Here is a 17591-nt window from a genome sequence, read left to right on the forward strand (position 1 = left end):
TACTTTAATTAAAAAAATATAATATTAAATAATTAAAAAAATATTAATTAAAAAAATTATAAAAAATGAATTAAAAGTTTTGTATATGCAAATGTGGTATCAAAAAAAAGTATAGATCATGGCGCAAAAAATGAGCCCCCATACCGCCGCTTATACGGAAAAATAAAAAAGTTAGAGGTCATCAAAATAAAGGGATTATAAACGTACTAATTTGGTTAAAAAGTTTGTGATTTCTTTTAAGCGCAACAATAATAGAAAAGTACGTAATAATGGGTATCATTTTAATCGTATTGACCCTCAGAATAAAGAACACATGTCATTTTTACCATAAATTGTACGGCGTGAAAATGAAACCTTTCAAAATTAGCAAAATTGCGTTTTTCGTTTTAATTTCCCCACAAAAATAGTGTTTTTTGGTTGCGCCATACATTTTATGATATAATGAGTGATGTCATTACAAAGGACAACTGGTCGCACAAAAAACAAGCCCCATACTAGTCTGTGGATGAAAATATAAAAGAGTTATGATTTTTAGAAGGCGAGGAGGAAAAATGAAAACGTAAAAATTAAATTGTCTGAGTCCTTAAGGCCAAAATGGGCTGAGTCCTTAAGGGGTTAAAGGAGTTACAATTGTTTAGTCTTAAGAGACGTTTAAGGGGGGATATGATAAACATATATAAGTATATTAATGGCCCATACCTCTGATACAAAAAATATGGAGAAAAACTGTTCCAGGTTAAACCCCCCCAAAGGACGAGGGGGCACTCCCTCCATCTGGAGAAGAAAAAGTTTAGTCTCAAGGGGCGACACGCCTTCTTTACCATGAGAACTGTGAACTTATGGAACAGTCTACCTCAGGAACTGGTCACAGCAGGAAAAATTTACAGCTTTAAAACAGGATTAGATACATTCCTGGATCAAAATAACATTAATGCTTATGAAGAAATATAAAATCCCATCCCTTCCCCAATATCGCAACCCTTCAATTCCCTGGTTGAACTTGATGGACATATGTCTTTTTTCGACCGTACTATGTAACATCTAACTTCTGGACAGTCTCTAGGGCATTCTGTAAGTCTACAGCAAACGCTCTCAAGGTCTCACCTGGCTTTTGTCACCTTTCATACAGCTGGAGATATACCTCTGATGGAGAATGTGACTCAAATACCTGGAACAGTCCTTCAAAGATCTGTTCCACTGTCACCTTCTCAGATTCTGGCCAGGTGCGGACTTCCTCTAATGTCGGTCCCTGGAGTTGTCCCGTGAGCAGTTGCAACTGTTGATTAAGAGGGAAAAAGTAACAGACAAACAAGCTATAGATCCTATCTTTGAAATCCCTCAGGGTGAAGGGGTCACCATTGCCATCTTGCGGCTGCTCATTTCATGCCATATACACTGCAGAGATAGGACAGACTGCGTGTCTCTGTGTGTTACACAGAGACGCTGAATTGATCATACCGCAGCGTTCCACTGCCAACTGCTAGTTATATCAGCGTTGTGGACAGAGAGAAGTGCAGTGCTTGTTGTCACTTAGAATTATTTTGATGCCAGCCATTAAGCTCCCAGTCACTTCATTCAGCATTTTATCAGAGGGGCAGATAGCTTTTCGTTGCCTCAAACATATCAACAAGCTGCCTGAACTTCATGAACCTTATCACAGGAGGCAGGAAAGATTTTTCAGCACAATTCTGTGTATTTTTTCCACAAGAAATCATCTGCTGCATATACTAGTCTGTAGACGGTATAAAAACCAGTTCACACCATTCTTAACACTCTGTGACAGAGTGCAATTTAGGGTTTAATCCCCGTTTTTTTTTGTTTGTGGTGCTGCACTGTTGTGTCCTGCTGCTGTGCAAAAGTACGCTTTTTCAGCAGACTGTAGTGGATTTGTCTGCACTCATACGTACATACCACATACCTACATCAAAGCAGTCTATTATTTTGTATCTGTAAATCTGTAACAAGTCTAGATACTGGGAAAGTCCTGGCAAAAGTAATCACCGGCTGGTGACAAAGTTTTTTGGCGTATTGTAGCCCATTTTTTTACCCTCATACGTGCATACCACATACCTACATCTAAGTAGTGTACCATTTTGTACCTGTTAATCTGTCAAGGGCCTACATACTGTTAAAGTTCAAGCAAAAGTACTCACCGGCTGGTGTTTTACAAAATTTAGTTTTTAGGCTCATAGTAGTGCATTTTTCTGCACTCATAAGTGCATACCACATACCTACATCAAAGCAGTCTACTATTTTGTATATGTAAATCTGTAACAAGTGCAGATATTGGGAAAGTCCAGGCAAAAGTAATCACCGGTTGGTGTTTTCCAAGTGTACTATAGAGCCTTTTTTTCTGTCATTTGTGCATACCATATACCTACAAGTAAGTAGTTTGCTTTTTTTGAACTTGTTAATCTGCAGCAAGCCCACATACAGTGAAAGGCGTGTAGTGAAGCGTATTTTACTCCCCTTGTATACGCACTATGTCAGGCAGAGAAGTCCCAGGACATGCCCAGAAGAGTGACAGAGGCTAAAAATTTATCAGGCAGAGGTCGAAGCAGACTAGGGCCGAGTGGCAGCAGGAGTCGCAGCGAGAGGCCTGAGCTGCCGGTATCAGCTACTGGTCGTCTCTCTACCGACAACTCATCTCTCGTCGTCGATTGGTTGACGTGGTCATTCACTTCATCACAAGTAACATCAGATACCCCCAGTCAACAGTCGGTGGGTTCCTCAGATACAACCCTCAGTTAATCTAAAAGGAAAGCAGAAGGCGCTCCATGTGCGGGATCAGCAGGTCAGGCCCATAGGGAAGGGAAACGATCTATCCCACGCCGCTTACCAGAGTTGGTTGTGTGCACACACACAACAATGGGAAGCGCCTGTAAATGCTTGTGTCCTCATCCGCAGCCCTTCTAAGAGGCAGTAGATAAGCAATTTGACCGTGTAGTAGGAGATGTCGGCGCTGGATAGAGGAACCAGGAGGAGTGCAGCATAAAATCAAGTTGGGTTTATTAGATGCAACGCGTTTCGCTGCGCATGCGCAGCGAAACGCGTTGCATCTAATAAACCCAACTTGATTTTATGCTGCACTCCTCCTGGTTCCTCTATCCAGCGCCGACATCTCCTACTACACGGTCAAATTGCTTATCTACAACCCTCAGTATGCATGGCCCGGGAGCAGTCCCTGTCCTTCCATTGCCTCTGTCCTTTGCTGTTCCCATCCCTAAAGAATTATCTTACGCAGTGGGTTCAGCATCACTATTCAGTGAGGAAGATGTATTAGATGACAGTCAGCAGCTACTGCCCAGCCAAGAAGTGGAGGAGACATCTGCCGCTTCCTACGCTAGGTAGGCAATTATTGATGAGGAGGGTGACGTGGGTTGTGGTGTTTCCAGCATTCAGGGTCCTGAATCATACTCTGTTGAGGAACCTGAGGAGGACATCAGTGACGTGCAGACAGAACTCGATGATGATGAAGCCGATCGCACTTGGGAGCCGGGTGCAGAGGGGGCTTCATCATCATCAGCAGAAGAGGGTTGCAGCTTGCCCGTGAGCCAGCAAATGAGCCAGCAAGGTAGTAGCATAGTCGGCAGTCAGCATAGTGGCAGAAGTGGAAATTCAGGAGCCAAACGTGCCGGGGTAGGCCACCTGCTTCACGGCAGCCTACCTTCCCGGGAGGTAGTGAAACAGGGGTTCCTGGAGACGGTGGCAGTAGCAGTCAATTATTGCGCACTGTTGGTGGTAAAATCAGATACTCTGCGGTCTGGCAGTTTTTCATCAAGCATCCGGAGGAAGTTAACACAGCCACATGCAAGATATGTCGGCAGAAGGTGAAGCGTGGACAGGGTAGCAATGTTGGCACCACGGCCCTGCGTCAACATATAATGTGCCACCATAAAGCGGCCTGGGACAACCGTGGCTCAGAAGTGGTGGTCCAGCCTGCCGCATCACCCAGCGGCACACCACTCCCTCTTTCAGCCAGCCAAGGGTCCACCACCTCAGGCGAAGGGAGCTGTGTGTCGTACCCTCCTTCTGTCGATCCAGATGCTTCTGCTCCTCCTACTTGTAGTCAGCCATTCTGCCAACAATCCATAGGCGAATCCATGTCCAAGACACAACAGTATGCGCCCACTCATCCAATGGAGCAGAAGCTGAATGTCCTCCTTTCCAAGTTGCTGGTGCTGCAGTCCCTCCCATTTCAAGTGGTAGACTCTGCACCTTTCAGAGAGTTGATGGCTTGTGCCGAGCCGAGGTGGAGAGTCCCAAGCCGTCATTTCTTTGCGAAGGCAGCACCAGCCCTGCATCATTTTGTACAAGAGAAGGTGGGCCAGTCCTTGAGCCTGTCGGTGTGTTCAAAAGTGCACGGCAGTGCAGACATGTGGAGCTGTAACTACAGGCAGGGACAATACATGTCTTTTACGGCCCACTGGGTAAATGTGGTTCCTGCACAGCCAGGACAACAACTTGGACAGGTCACACCACTTCCTCCTCCACGCTCTCGCTCTCAGGCAGTTGGTCTTGTGACAGTGTGCGACTCCACCTCCTCATCCTCCACAGTGTCCTCGGCCTCCACTGCACATACAAATCTCAGTGGCCCTTCATCGTACCATCGTGTGTAGGGCACGGTGGTGTCACGCTGTTCTTCACATGGTTTGCCTTGGCGAACGGAGTAACACAGGGGAGGAACTGCTAAAATTAATTTGTCAAGAAATCTGAGTATGGCTTACTCCACGAACACTGGAAATGGGAACCATGGTGACCGACAACGGGAAGGACATCCTGTCCGCACTGCGACAAGGAAGTGTGAAACATGCACCCTGCATGGCACACGTGTTCAATCTGGTTGTCAAGCACTTCCTGAAGTCTTCACCCCATTTGCAAGACATCCTAACAATGGCAAGGAAACTGTGCATGCACTTCAGCCACTCGTACACTGCAAAGCACACCCTCCTTGAGCTGCAGCATCAGAACGGTACCCCACAACATAGACTTATTTGTGACATTGCCACACATTGCAATTCCACCCTCCATATGTTGGACAGACTATATGAACAAAGAAAAGCCATCACCGATTTCTTGATGATCCAAGCAGATAGGGGTACTCCCCTGTGTAACTTCAATGTGAACCAGTGGCAGCTCATACGTGACACCTGCTGTTTGCTAAGGCCCTTTGAGAAAGCCACATTATTTGTAAGTCACCTGGATTACGTGATGAACAACGTAATTCCACTCCTACATTGCCTACAACAAATGATTGAAACGATGGCTGGTCACGGCAATGGAGACGTTGCGCCTACATCTCACGGCTACATGAGCCCTGTGGGGGCTGAACTGGAGGAGGAGGAGGGGCAGAGTGGAGCACAGTTTAGGTTTGATGAGATGGGCAGTGTTTCTAGTCATCGGACAGGAGAGGAGGAGCATGATCAGCTAGAGGAGCTAGAGGGTTATTATGAGGAAGGCGAGACAGAGGACCCAGACACACCGTGGCAGTATGCAGTGGAGATGGAGGCAGGGAGTCCCTCCGAGTCTCTGGCGCAAATGGCACGATGCATGCTCAGTTGCCTGCATAGTGACCCCCGAATTGTCATAATTCGTCAGCGAGATGACTTCTGGCTCTCCACCTAATTGGACCCTCGCTACCGTCACAGAATTGGGGCCTTTTTTACACCCACTGAGAGGGAGGACACTACAGACCCACTACAGAGAGATCCTACTTAGTCAGTTGGCCGATGCCTATCGGTGACATGGTCCATCCACTCGCAGGTCTGACTCGGGGGGGCCTCTGCGCTCACCTTCCACTGCCATGGCTGCTGGGGAGGGGTGGCAGGAGCAGTACCAGCTCCATTATCAACAGCCTAAGTCTACAGTCGCAGATGAGTAGCTTTCTTCACCCGCATAGTGAAGCAACTCATCAGCAGCAGGTAGACATGGAGCAGGACCTAAACCAGCAGATGGTGGCATACCTTGACATGGCCATGTCAACAAACCTTGAAGATCCGCTGGACTTCTGGGCAGCCAAACTTGATTTATGGCCGCAACTAGCAGAGTTTTCCCTGGAAAAGCTGTCCTGTGCCATCAGAGCGGGTGTTAAGTGCGGCCGGGGCCACAGTCACCCCAAGGCGAACTCGTCTGTCCACGAAAAATGTGGAGAGACTGACATTTGTGAAGATGAATCACGCATGGATCAGCCAGGATTTCCACCCACTAATGCCAGATGCCTCAGAGTAGATTGACCATGCTTCTACACCAACACTTCACAATTATGGTTATGAAACTCTCTTGGGTTGTCAATTAGGGTTATGAAACCCTCTTGGGTACTGCGAATGCCTGCTCCTGACTGATCCTGTGTCTTTAAGAAACTACTTGCCTCACTGATGCTTCTGGCCTTGGGCCTTAAATTTTTGGATATTTAGCGGTAGCTAAATACATGCCTAATGCAAATTTCAACATTGATCTTTAAATGTAAGGGGTTATGAAACCCTCTTGGGTACTGTGAATGCCTGCTCCTGACTGATCCTGTGTCTTTCAGGAACTACTTGCCTCTGATGCTTCTGGCCTTGGGCCTTTTAATTTTTGGATGTTTAGCAGTAGCTAAATACGTGCTTAATGCAAATTTCAACATTGATCTTTAAATGTAAGGGGTTATGAAACCCTCTTGGGTACTGAGAATGCCTGCTCCTGACTGATCCTGTGTCTTTCAGGAACTACTTGCCTCTGATGCTTCTGGCCTTGGGCCTTTCATTTTTGGATGTTTAGCAGTAGCTTAATACATGCTTAATGCACATTTCAACATTGATCTTTAAATGTAAGGGGTTATGAAACCCTCTTGGGTACTGCGAATGCCTGCTCCTGACTGATCCTGTGTCTTTCAGGAACTACTTGCTTCACTGATGTTTCTGGCCTTGGGCCTTTAATTTTTGGATGTTTGGACTAGCTACACACATGCTTAATTGAAATTTCAAAATTGATTGTGCAATGTAAGGGGTTATGAAAGCCTCTTGGGTACTGCTTATGCCTGCTACTGACTCTGTGTTTCAGGAACTACTTGGCTTTTTGATGCTTCTTGGCTTGGGCCTTAAATTTTTGGATGTTTAGCACTAGCTAAATACATGCTTAATAGAAATTTCAACATTGATCTTTCAATGTAAGGGGTTATGAAACCCTCTTGGGTACTGCTGATGCCTGTTCCTGACTGCTCCTGTGTCTTTCAGGAACTACTTGGCTTACTGATGCTTCAGGGCTTGGGTCTTAAATTTTTGGATGTTTTGCACTAGCCTGCATACATGCCTAATTGAGATTTCAACATTGATCTTTCAATCTTAGGGGATATGAAATCCTCTTGTGTACTGCTAAAGCCTTTTCCTGACTGTGTCTTTCAGGAACTACTTGGCTTACTGATGCTTTTGGGCTTGGGCCTTACATTTTTGGATGGTAGCACTACCTAACATGCATCTTCAATAGAGATTTCAACATTCACTTTTTAATTTTAGGGGTTGTGTACCCCCTTGTGTACTCATGCTTCTTCCTGCTCCATTCTGTCAGCTTGTTTGTCCTGTGACAGTGTGCGACTCTGCCTCCTCATCCTCCACGGTGTCCCCAGCCTCCACTGCCCGGACAAGACTCAGTGGCCTTCCAGCATACCATGTTTGCAGGGCACGGCTGTGTCATGCTGTTCTTCACATGGTTTGCCTTTGCGAAAAGTGTTGGAAACAATGGCTGGTCAGGGCAATAAAGGCGTTGCGCCTACATCTCACGGCCACATGAGCCCTGTGGGGGCCTGTTAGATTTGGCCCTTTGTACCCACATGCCGGGGTCCGGGACACTAAAACTTGGGAGTTAAAAGTTCAATTTCAAAATCTTAAATTTTAATTAAAAAATCATGCATTTCAATGGTCTCCTCATGCTTCAGCCAACTCCAGGCTGTGTCATTCAGGCAATATATGGTTTACTGATGCTTCTGGGGCTTGGTCTGGGAATAAAAATGTTGTTATGGTAGGTAGCACCAGCTATCCAAAATCTTCATTTAAAATTTCAAAAATTCTTGTGTTTTTTTCTTGGGGATTGTGAAGCCCTGGTGTGTACTCTTGCTTCAGACAACTCTAGGCTGTGTCATTCAGGCAATATATGGTTTACTGATACTGCTGCTTGGCCTGGGTATAAAAATTTTGTTATGGTAGGTAGCACTAGCTACCCAAAATCTTCGGTTTAAATTTCTGAATTCATCTTTTAATCTTAAAGATTGTGAAGGCCTAGCGTCTACTCATGCTGCTGCCAACTCCTGGCTGTGCCATTCAGCCACTTTATGGTCTCCTCATGCTGCCAACACCTCCACGCTGTGTCATTAAGCCACTATATGGTCTCCTCATGCTTCATCCACCTTCAGGCTGTACCATTCAGACACTATATGGGCTCCTTATGCTTTCCCCACCTCCAGGCTGTGTCAGTCAGCCAATAAATAATTTTCTGATGCTGCTGGGACTGGGATATAAACTCAATATATGTTATGGTAGCACTAGCTAATATAAATGCTTAATTCAGATTTCAACATTGATCTTTCAATATAAGGGGTTATGAAACCCTCGGCTGTACTGCAGATGCCTTCGTCTGACTGCTCCTGTGTCTTTTAGGAATTACTTGGCTTACTGATGCTTCTGGGCTTGCGCCTTAAATTTTTAGATTTTTAGCATGAGCTAAATACATGCTTAATAGAAATTTCAACATTGATCTTTCAATATAAGGGGATATGAAACCCTCTGGTGTACTGCTGATGCCTGCTCCTGACTGTGTGTTACAAGAACTACTGGGCTTAGTGATGCTTCTGGGCTTGTGCCTTAAATTTTTGGATGTTTGGCACTAGCTAAATACATGCTTAATATAAATTTCTACTTTGATCTTTCTATGTAAGGGGTTATGAAACCCTCGGGTGTACTGCTGACGCCTGCTCCGGACTGTGTTTCAGGAGCTACTTGGCTTTTTGATGCTTCTGGGCTTGGGCCTTAAATTATTGGATGTTTAGCATGAGCTAAATACATGATTAATAGAAATTTCAATACTAGAAATTACGGATACTGGAAGCCTGTGCTAGCATTTCTCCTGCGGTGTTGCTATCAGTGTGTGAAGTGTGGGAGAAGAGGGCTGCAATGACAATCCAACACACTGGGCAGCACATTGAACACATTTTACAAGTGGTCATAAACTTGTAAACAACTCATGAAAGAATAAAGTTACATTAAAACCAAGCACATCATTGTTTTTCTTGTGAAATTCCCAGTAAGTTTGATGTGTCACATGACCCTCTTCCTATTGAAAAAACAAAAGTTGGATTCAAAATGTCCGACTTCAAAATGGCCACCATGGTCACCACCCATCTTAAAAAGTTTCCCCCCTCACATATACTAATGTGCCACAAACAGGAAGTTAATATCACCAACCATTCCCATTTTATTAAGGTGTATCCATATGAATGGCCCACCCTGTAGATTAGCTGCAAATAAATTCGGATCAATACAAATTTTCCGAAAAATTTGGCGAATCGGCCGCATCAAATTTTTTAAAAGTTCTCTCATCTCTAAATACAGCTGCTAAAAAGTACTGGAAAGGTAAAGATTTTTTAATAGAAGTCATTTACAAATCTGTTCAACTTTCTGGCACCAAATGATAAAAAAAATGTTTTACAACAGAGTACCCCTTTAACCCCTTCAGGACGGAGCCCATTTTGGCCTTAAGGACCGGAGCGTTTTTTGCACATCTGACCACTGTCACTTTAAACATTAATAACTCTGGGATGTTTTTAGTTATCAATTCTGATTCCGAGATTGTTTTTTCGTGACATATTCTACTTTAACATAGTGGTAAATTTTTGTCGATATTTGCATCCTTTCTTGGTGAAAAATCCGTAAATTTGATGAAAAATTTGAAAATTTAGCATTTTTCTAACTTTGAAGCTTTCTGCTTGTAAGGAAAATGGTTATTACGAATACATTTTTTTTTTGTTCACATATACAATATGTTTACTTTATGTTTGCATCATAAAATTTATTAGTTTTTACTTTTGGAAGACACCAGAGGGCTTCAAAGTTCCGCAGCAATTTTCCGATTTTTCACAAAATTTTCAAACTCGCTATTTTTCAGGGACCAGTTCAGTTTTGAAGTGGATTTGAAGGGTCTTCATATTAGAAATACCCCATAAATGACCCCTTTATAAAAACTACACCCCCCAAAGTATTCAAAATGACATTCAGTAAGTGTTTTAACCCTTTAGGTGTTTCACACGAATAGCAGCAAAGTGAAGGAGAAAATTCACAATCTTCATTTTTTACACTCGCATGTTCTTGTAGACCCAATTTTTTAATTTTTACAAGGGGTAAAAGGACAAAATTTTTACTTGCATTTGTAGCCCAATTTCTCTCGAGTAAGGACATACCTCATATGTCTATGTAAAGTGTTCGGCGGGCGCAGTAGAGGGCTCAGAAGCGAAGGAGCGACAAGGGGATTTTGGAGAGTACGTTTTTCTGAAATGGTTTTTGGGGGGCATGTTGCATTTAGGAAGCCCTTATGGTGCCAGAACAGCAAAAAAAAAACACATGGCATACCATTTTGGAAACTAGACCCCTCGGGGAATGTAACATGGGATAAAGTGAACCTTAATACCCCACAGGTGTTTCACGACTTTTGCAAATGTAAAAAAAAAAATATATATTTTTACCTAAAATGCTTGTTTTCCCAAAAATTTTTAATTTTTAAAAAGGGTAATAGCAGAAAATACCCCTAAAAATTTGAAGCCCAATTTCTCCTGATTAAGAAAACACCCCATATGGGGGTGAAAAGTGCTCTGCTGGCGCACTACAGGTCTCGGAAGAGAAGGAGTCACATTTGGCTTTTTGAAAGCAAATTTTTCTCTGGGGGCATGCCGCATTTAGGAAGCCCCTATGGTGCCAGGACAGCAAAAAAAAAAACCATGGCATACTATTTTGGAAACTAGACCCCTCGGGGAACGTAACAAGGGGTTAAGTGAACCTTTATACCCCACAGGTGTTTCACGACTTTTGCATATGTAAAAAAAAATTTTTTCTTTTTTTACCTAAAATGCTTGTTTTCCCAAAAATTTTACATTTTTAAAAAGGGTAAAAGCAGAAAATACCCCCCAAAATTTGTAACCCAATTTCTCCCGAGTACGGCGATACCCCATATGTGATCCTAAACTGTTGCCTTGAAATACGACAGGGCTCCAAAGTGAGAGCGCCATGCGCATTTGAGGCCTAAATTAGGGATTTGCATAGGGGTGGACATAGGGGAATTCTACGCCAGTGATTCCCAAACAGGGTGCCTCCAGCTGTTGCAAAACTCCCAGCATGCCTGGACAGTCAGTGGCTATCTGGCAATACTGGGAGTTGTTTTGCAACAGCTGGAGGCTCCGTTCTGGAAACAGTGGCGTACCAGACGTTTTTCATTTTTATTGAGGAGGGGAGGGGGGCTGTATAAGGGTATGTGTATACGTAGTGTTTTTTTACTTTTTATTTTATTTTTTTGTGCTAGTGTAGTGTTTTTAGGGTACAGTCACACGGGCGGGGGTTCACAGTAGTTTCTCGCTGGCAGTTTGAGCTGCAGCAGAAAGTTTGCGGCAGCTCAAACTTGCAGCCAGATACTTACTGTAATCCTCCGCCCATGTGAGTGTACCCTGTACGTTCACATTGGGGGGGGGGGACACATCCAGCTGTTGCATAACTACAACTCCCAGCATGCCCGTTGGCTGTCGGTGACTGCTGAGAGTTGTAGTTTTGCAATAACTGTAGGCACACTGGTTATGTCTCACTGAGTTTGTGACCTAACTCAGTGTTTCACAACCAGTGTGCCTCCAGCTGTTGCAAAACTACAACTCCCAGCATGTACGGTGCATGGTGTACGGTGACTGCTGAGAGTTGTAGTTTGCAACAGCTGGAGGCACACCGGTCGTGAAACACTGAGTTAGGTAAAAAAAAAAACTCTGAGTTTCACAACCAGTGTGCCTTCAGCTGTTGCAAAACTACAACTCTCAGCAGTCACCGACAGCCAACGGACATGCTGGGAGTTGTAGTTATGCAACCAGCAGATGCACCACTACAACTCCCAGCATGCACTTTAGCTGTTTGTGCAAGCTGGGAGTTGTAGTTATACAACAGCTGAAGGTACACTTTTCCATAGAAAAAAATGTGCCTCCAGCTGTTGCAAAACCATAAGTCCCAGCATGCCCATAAGGGAATGCTGGGAGTTGTGGTGGTCTGCCTCCTGCTGTTGCATAACTACAGCTCCCAGCATGCCCTTTTTGCATGCTGGGAGCTGTTGCTAAGCAACAGCAGGAGGCTGTCACTCACCTCCAACGATCCAGCCGCGTGAGGTCAGTCACGCCGCCGCCGCTGCTCCTGGGGCCCCGATCCCAACAGGGACGCCGGGGATCGGGGTCCCCAGCACCCGGGGTGCATGTCCCGCACCCGCTCACGTCCTCCGGAAGAGGGGCGGAGCGGGTGCGGGAGTGACACTCGCAGCAGGCGCCCTGATTGGTCGGCCGGTAATCCAGCCGACGAATCAGGGCGATCGTGAGGTGGCACCAGTGCCACCTCACCCCTGCAGACTCTGGATGTTCGGGGCCGTCAGAGACGGCCCCGAACAGCCAGTAATTCCGGGTCACCGGGTCACTGGAGATCCGATTGACCCGGAATCGCCGCAGATCGCTGGACTGAATTGTCCAGCGATCTGCGGCGATCGCCGACATGGGGGGACATAATGACCCCCCTGGGCGATATGCCGGGATGCCTGCTGAACGATTTCAGCAGGCATCCGGCTCCGGTCCCCAACCGGCTAGCGGTGGGGGCCGGAATTCCCACGGGCGTATGGATACGCCCTCGGTCCTTAAGGACTCGGGATTCAGGGCGTATCCATACGCCCTATGTCCTGAAGAGGTTAAGGAGATAAGTTTTACTTCCCTTTTGACCTATAATTTACACTTAGATCTAACTTCATGCAACTTTGCTTTAAGAAAAGTTGCATGACGTTAGATCTAAGTATAAATTATTTTGCTTGTATAAATACATGGAGGACTAGACTCTATCATTCCCCATATCAAAACAGACTGTCCCTAAAGACAGTATACTGATTGTTATTTTATCCATACATTTCCAGGAGGAATAAAAAAGGAATAGCACAATTTCTAAAACATTCTGTATATATATACTGTATTTTTCGTCCAATTTAAAGGTGCAAAATCTAAAAAAATGAAGATTTTGAACCCAATAGTGGCCTTCAACCTGCGGACCTCCAGATGTTGCAAAACTACAACTCCCAGCATGCCCGGACAGCAGTTGGCTGTCTGGGCATGCTGGGAGTTGTAGTTTTGCAACATCTGGAGGTCTGCAGATTGAAGACCACTGCATAGGAGGTAATACTCACGTGTCCCGCCACTCCAGACCCGTCACCACTGCCCTGGATGTCGCTTCATCGCTGTCGCCGTGTCCCCGTCGCTCCGGAATGTCTCTGCTGCCGGCTGGGTATCCTCGCTCTCCGTCGCCGCCATCACGGCGTTATGCTCGCCGACGCACGTACACAACGACGTAATAACGAGGAAGGAGAGCGCCGGCCATACAGGGGATCCCTGAACGGAGAAGACACCGAGGAGGCAGGTAAGGTCCCTCCCGGTGTCCTGTAAGCACTAACCCGGCTATTCAGTATGGCTGTTCTGGACCGAACAGCCCGACTGAACAGCCGGGTTAGTGTCACTTTCGCTCCAGACGCAGCGGTCAGCTTTGATCGCCGCGTCTGAAGGGTTAATACAGGGCATCACCGCGATCGGTGATGTCCTGTATTAGCCGCGGGTCCAGGCCGCTGATGGCCGCAGGGACCGCCGCGATAGGGGTGTATTCGCCGTATAAGACGCACCGACTTTTTCCCCCCAGTTTTGGGGAAGAAGAAGTGCGTCTTATACGGCGAAAAATATGGTATATATATATATATATATATATATATATATATATATATATGGAGACTTCACAGTTTAACCATGTTTCTTTAGGCTGGGATAACACTGCACATTATGCTTACTGGTTTCTGTTTTATTTTATTTTATTTTTTTGCTGTATAGAATAGTAAATAGAATAGCTGTATAGAATGCTATATAAAATAGTCTGCATTATTGTGTTTACAATGGTACAATTTTTGATAATGTATGCCAAATCAGAAATGGATTATACTGTATTTCATCTTTATAATGTATTTGTTCTTATCTTCTTTAAGAGTATAAAACCTATACATTAAACATAAGCACAAACACACTGTGACCGTCATTATTATAACTGGTATAGTATAATTAATTGAGCGACCGGCTGGTTGAAATATTAGTCAATAATGTCACAATGTCAATAATTTTCTTGTAATGTATGTGTGAAAGGTTCAACTGAGCAAACTTCATGTACACTTAATCATGTAAACTGATAAAAAATCTTTTGAAATAAAAGACTTGGCTAACAGTCTATAACAACTACAGTCTTAAAATTTATGAACATTTGCTTACACGCTGCTAAGTATTTGGTGTGCTTATTTTACTTTACCCCTCCCCCATTTTGTTCAGCGTGAGAAGACTGCTGAAGGGAGGTGGCTAGGATACAATAGACTTGCATTAGACTGCAAATAGGCAATGTGTTCTCAAATTGTAATCAGAAGACATCGTGGGAACTAGTACAACTTTGCTGTCAGCAATCTTACACCTAAAAGAAGACTATCTATATTTTACTAATCATAAGAAATACATAACCGCTTTCATAGAGATTTCTTGTTAATTGAATTTCTGTGATGTAAATAAACCTGCAAGGTTGAAAGTGTTAAATGTTGAGTTAGGAAAGATATTAATGAGCAATAAATTTAATAAATGAAAATGAATTACATAAAGTTACATAAAGACTTGTACCTAATGGCTGTAGAGACTGGCCCTGACTTACTCATGTGAACCCGACCTGTTTTGTTTAGTTGTACGCCAGAATTTGTCACACTGCGCAACAAATTGTGTCTACGCCACATGGCTGCAATTGTAAGGGGGCATGGTCACCAAAAGGGGGCGTGACCCTGACATTTTAGAAAATCCCATCATAGTTACTAAGGTTTCCACAGAAAATGTGGTGGATTTGATCTCTAGAAATCCCACGGCTCAGAGCAGTTGTAAAATAAAGTAAAACATAGTAAAGGTGCAAAATGGAGGGAAATATTAGTAAATACTGTGAAAAAATACTTGTAGGGACTTAAATGAGAAATGCAGCGCAAACCTTTTACCTTTCCTTGTCCCCGGGGTGCAAAAACAAACAAACAAAAAACTTTAACTCATCTTGCTACATTCCACCATTGTGCCGATTTTGCGTCCCGGTCCTCTGGCACTGCTCGGCTCCCTCTCATTAGGCTTGTTACGTCACACTGTAGTCAGCGTATCGCCGTCCGCAGCGATGCAGGAGGACCGGGATGCCGATATCGGCACAACTGGGGTATGCAGGAAGGTGATTTAAATTTTTTTTTTTAAGTTTTTGCAGCCTTTGCAAAAGGAAAGGTAAAAGTTTTGCGCTGCATTTCTTCTTTAAAACTCACAAAGAAAACTACACTACACTCTTAGTAAATCAGGGCCATTGTTTTGTTATATTGTGTCAATTAATGAGCATGCACTTGGTGAATTACTGACATATTTGCTTTATATTTTAGTCACACCATTTTAGGTTATCATTTCTTATGCTTTTGGTGTCCACAAAGATAGAATTTAATATGGAAAGACATTTAAAGCTGTTTCTGTTCTTACCTCTAGGTGTTCGAGAAGCAAATTGATGTGGTTTATATGAAGCCTTGTGTTATGTAGCAGAAAGTGTATTTATTGACAGAGTTTTGGGATGGTAGGCATGTTAATGCAGCTGAATATCCACTTTTGGATTCTGCCATGGAATTCCTCAAAATTTGACAGGGCTTTTGCAGAGTGGAATTTCTGCAGTGGAAATTAAGTTGTGTGAATGAGACAGTGGAATCCCATTAAAGTAAATGGGGAGTATATTTCGGCAGATTTCTTACTTTGAGTTCCACACGGAAATTCCACCGTGTGGAATTAACCTTACTGTCTAAGGTTTTTTTTTGTTATTGTTTGTCAGAATAAGAAAAGTGTTTTGGGCAATTCTTTCTATTCTTTTTGTATACGTTTAAAGTTTCACCCCACCAGCGTTTTTATTATATTTTATTTTTTAGCACCTTTTTTGGGGATTAGCGGTCCGTGCCACCAGCAGCAGGTCCATGCTGTGTGGACGGACCGTACCCCTGTGTGTGCCTGCCCTGACCGCTGATAGTAATATATAACTGATCAGCGTTTTTTTTAGGATTCAGGCAGGTGTTTTTTTTATCTCCCCCCCCCCCTTTTTGGTGTCTTCTGAGCCCCCTGCCGCCACTGAGCCCTAATCAGTGGCGCACACAACTGATTAGGTACTGTCTCTTTGGTGCAGGTTTTTTTGCGATAGAAGTACACCCTTAGTTTTTTTCTTTTCTCTTTTTTTTGTAGTTTTTTGTTAGTGGGTTAGGTATTAAGTAGAACCCCCCCCCCCTACACATATACTCAAAGTAAAAAAAAACACACACACACATGCTCCCCCCCCCTCCCATAAATGTTAGGCAATGGCTCGCAGGGCATTTTCAGCAGAGGAGGCATATGCCATACTTGCCTCTGACTCTGAAAGCGTCAGTGAAGGCGAGGAAGACCCCATTTTCCTGGTCTCTTCCTCGCTCTCCTCATCATCAAGTTATGATGATGAACCCCCAAGGCGTTGGAGACGCCGCCGTGTGAGGCCAGATACCCCCATGCAAATGACCCTGTGCCTTATACTAGCCCTAGCGACCATGTCGCCTGTACTAGTATGCTGGCCCACCAGGCAATTCCACCGGTACCCTCTACCGCTGAACCTGTCTGGACTACCCCAGAGAACTGGCAACCCAGGAATCCAAATTGACACAGCCAGGTTCACTGAAATAGACTTTTTTAGTTATTATTTCAATGGCAGCTTTGTCAACATGATGGTGACACAGACAAACCTGTATGCCCAACAGTTTATTGCGGTTCACTTTTGGCTAGTCCCAATGGATGTTATGCCTCCAATGCAGCTGAAATGAGGACATTTTGGGGCCTCGTGCTGCATATGGGTCTAGTCAAAAAACCAAGTGTCGGGCAGTACTGGAGCGGGGACGACCTCTACCAGACCCCGTTCATGGCACGGCGACGTTTTGAGGCCATGAGGAAATGCCTGCATTACAATGATAATGCAGCATGTCCCCCCGCCCCCCCCAAAGGGGATCCTGCCTATGACCGGCTGTACAAGATACGGCCGATCATAGATCACTTTGGGGCCAAATTTATGGAGGCCTATGTCCCCAAAAGGGAGCTCTCTGTAGATGAGTCTCTTATCAGTTTTAAGGGGAGACTCATTTTCCGCCAATATATCCCATCTAAGCGGGCGAGATATGGAGTGAAGCTGTATAAACTTTGTGAGAGTACCTATGGGTACACTTACAAGTTTAGAATATATGAGGGTCAAGATTCCTGTATTGAACCCCCA

This window comes from Hyla sarda, chromosome 2 (assembly GCF_029499605.1).
Source record: "Hyla sarda isolate aHylSar1 chromosome 2, aHylSar1.hap1, whole genome shotgun sequence".
NCBI lineage: Eukaryota > Metazoa > Chordata > Amphibia > Anura > Hylidae > Hyla > Hyla sarda.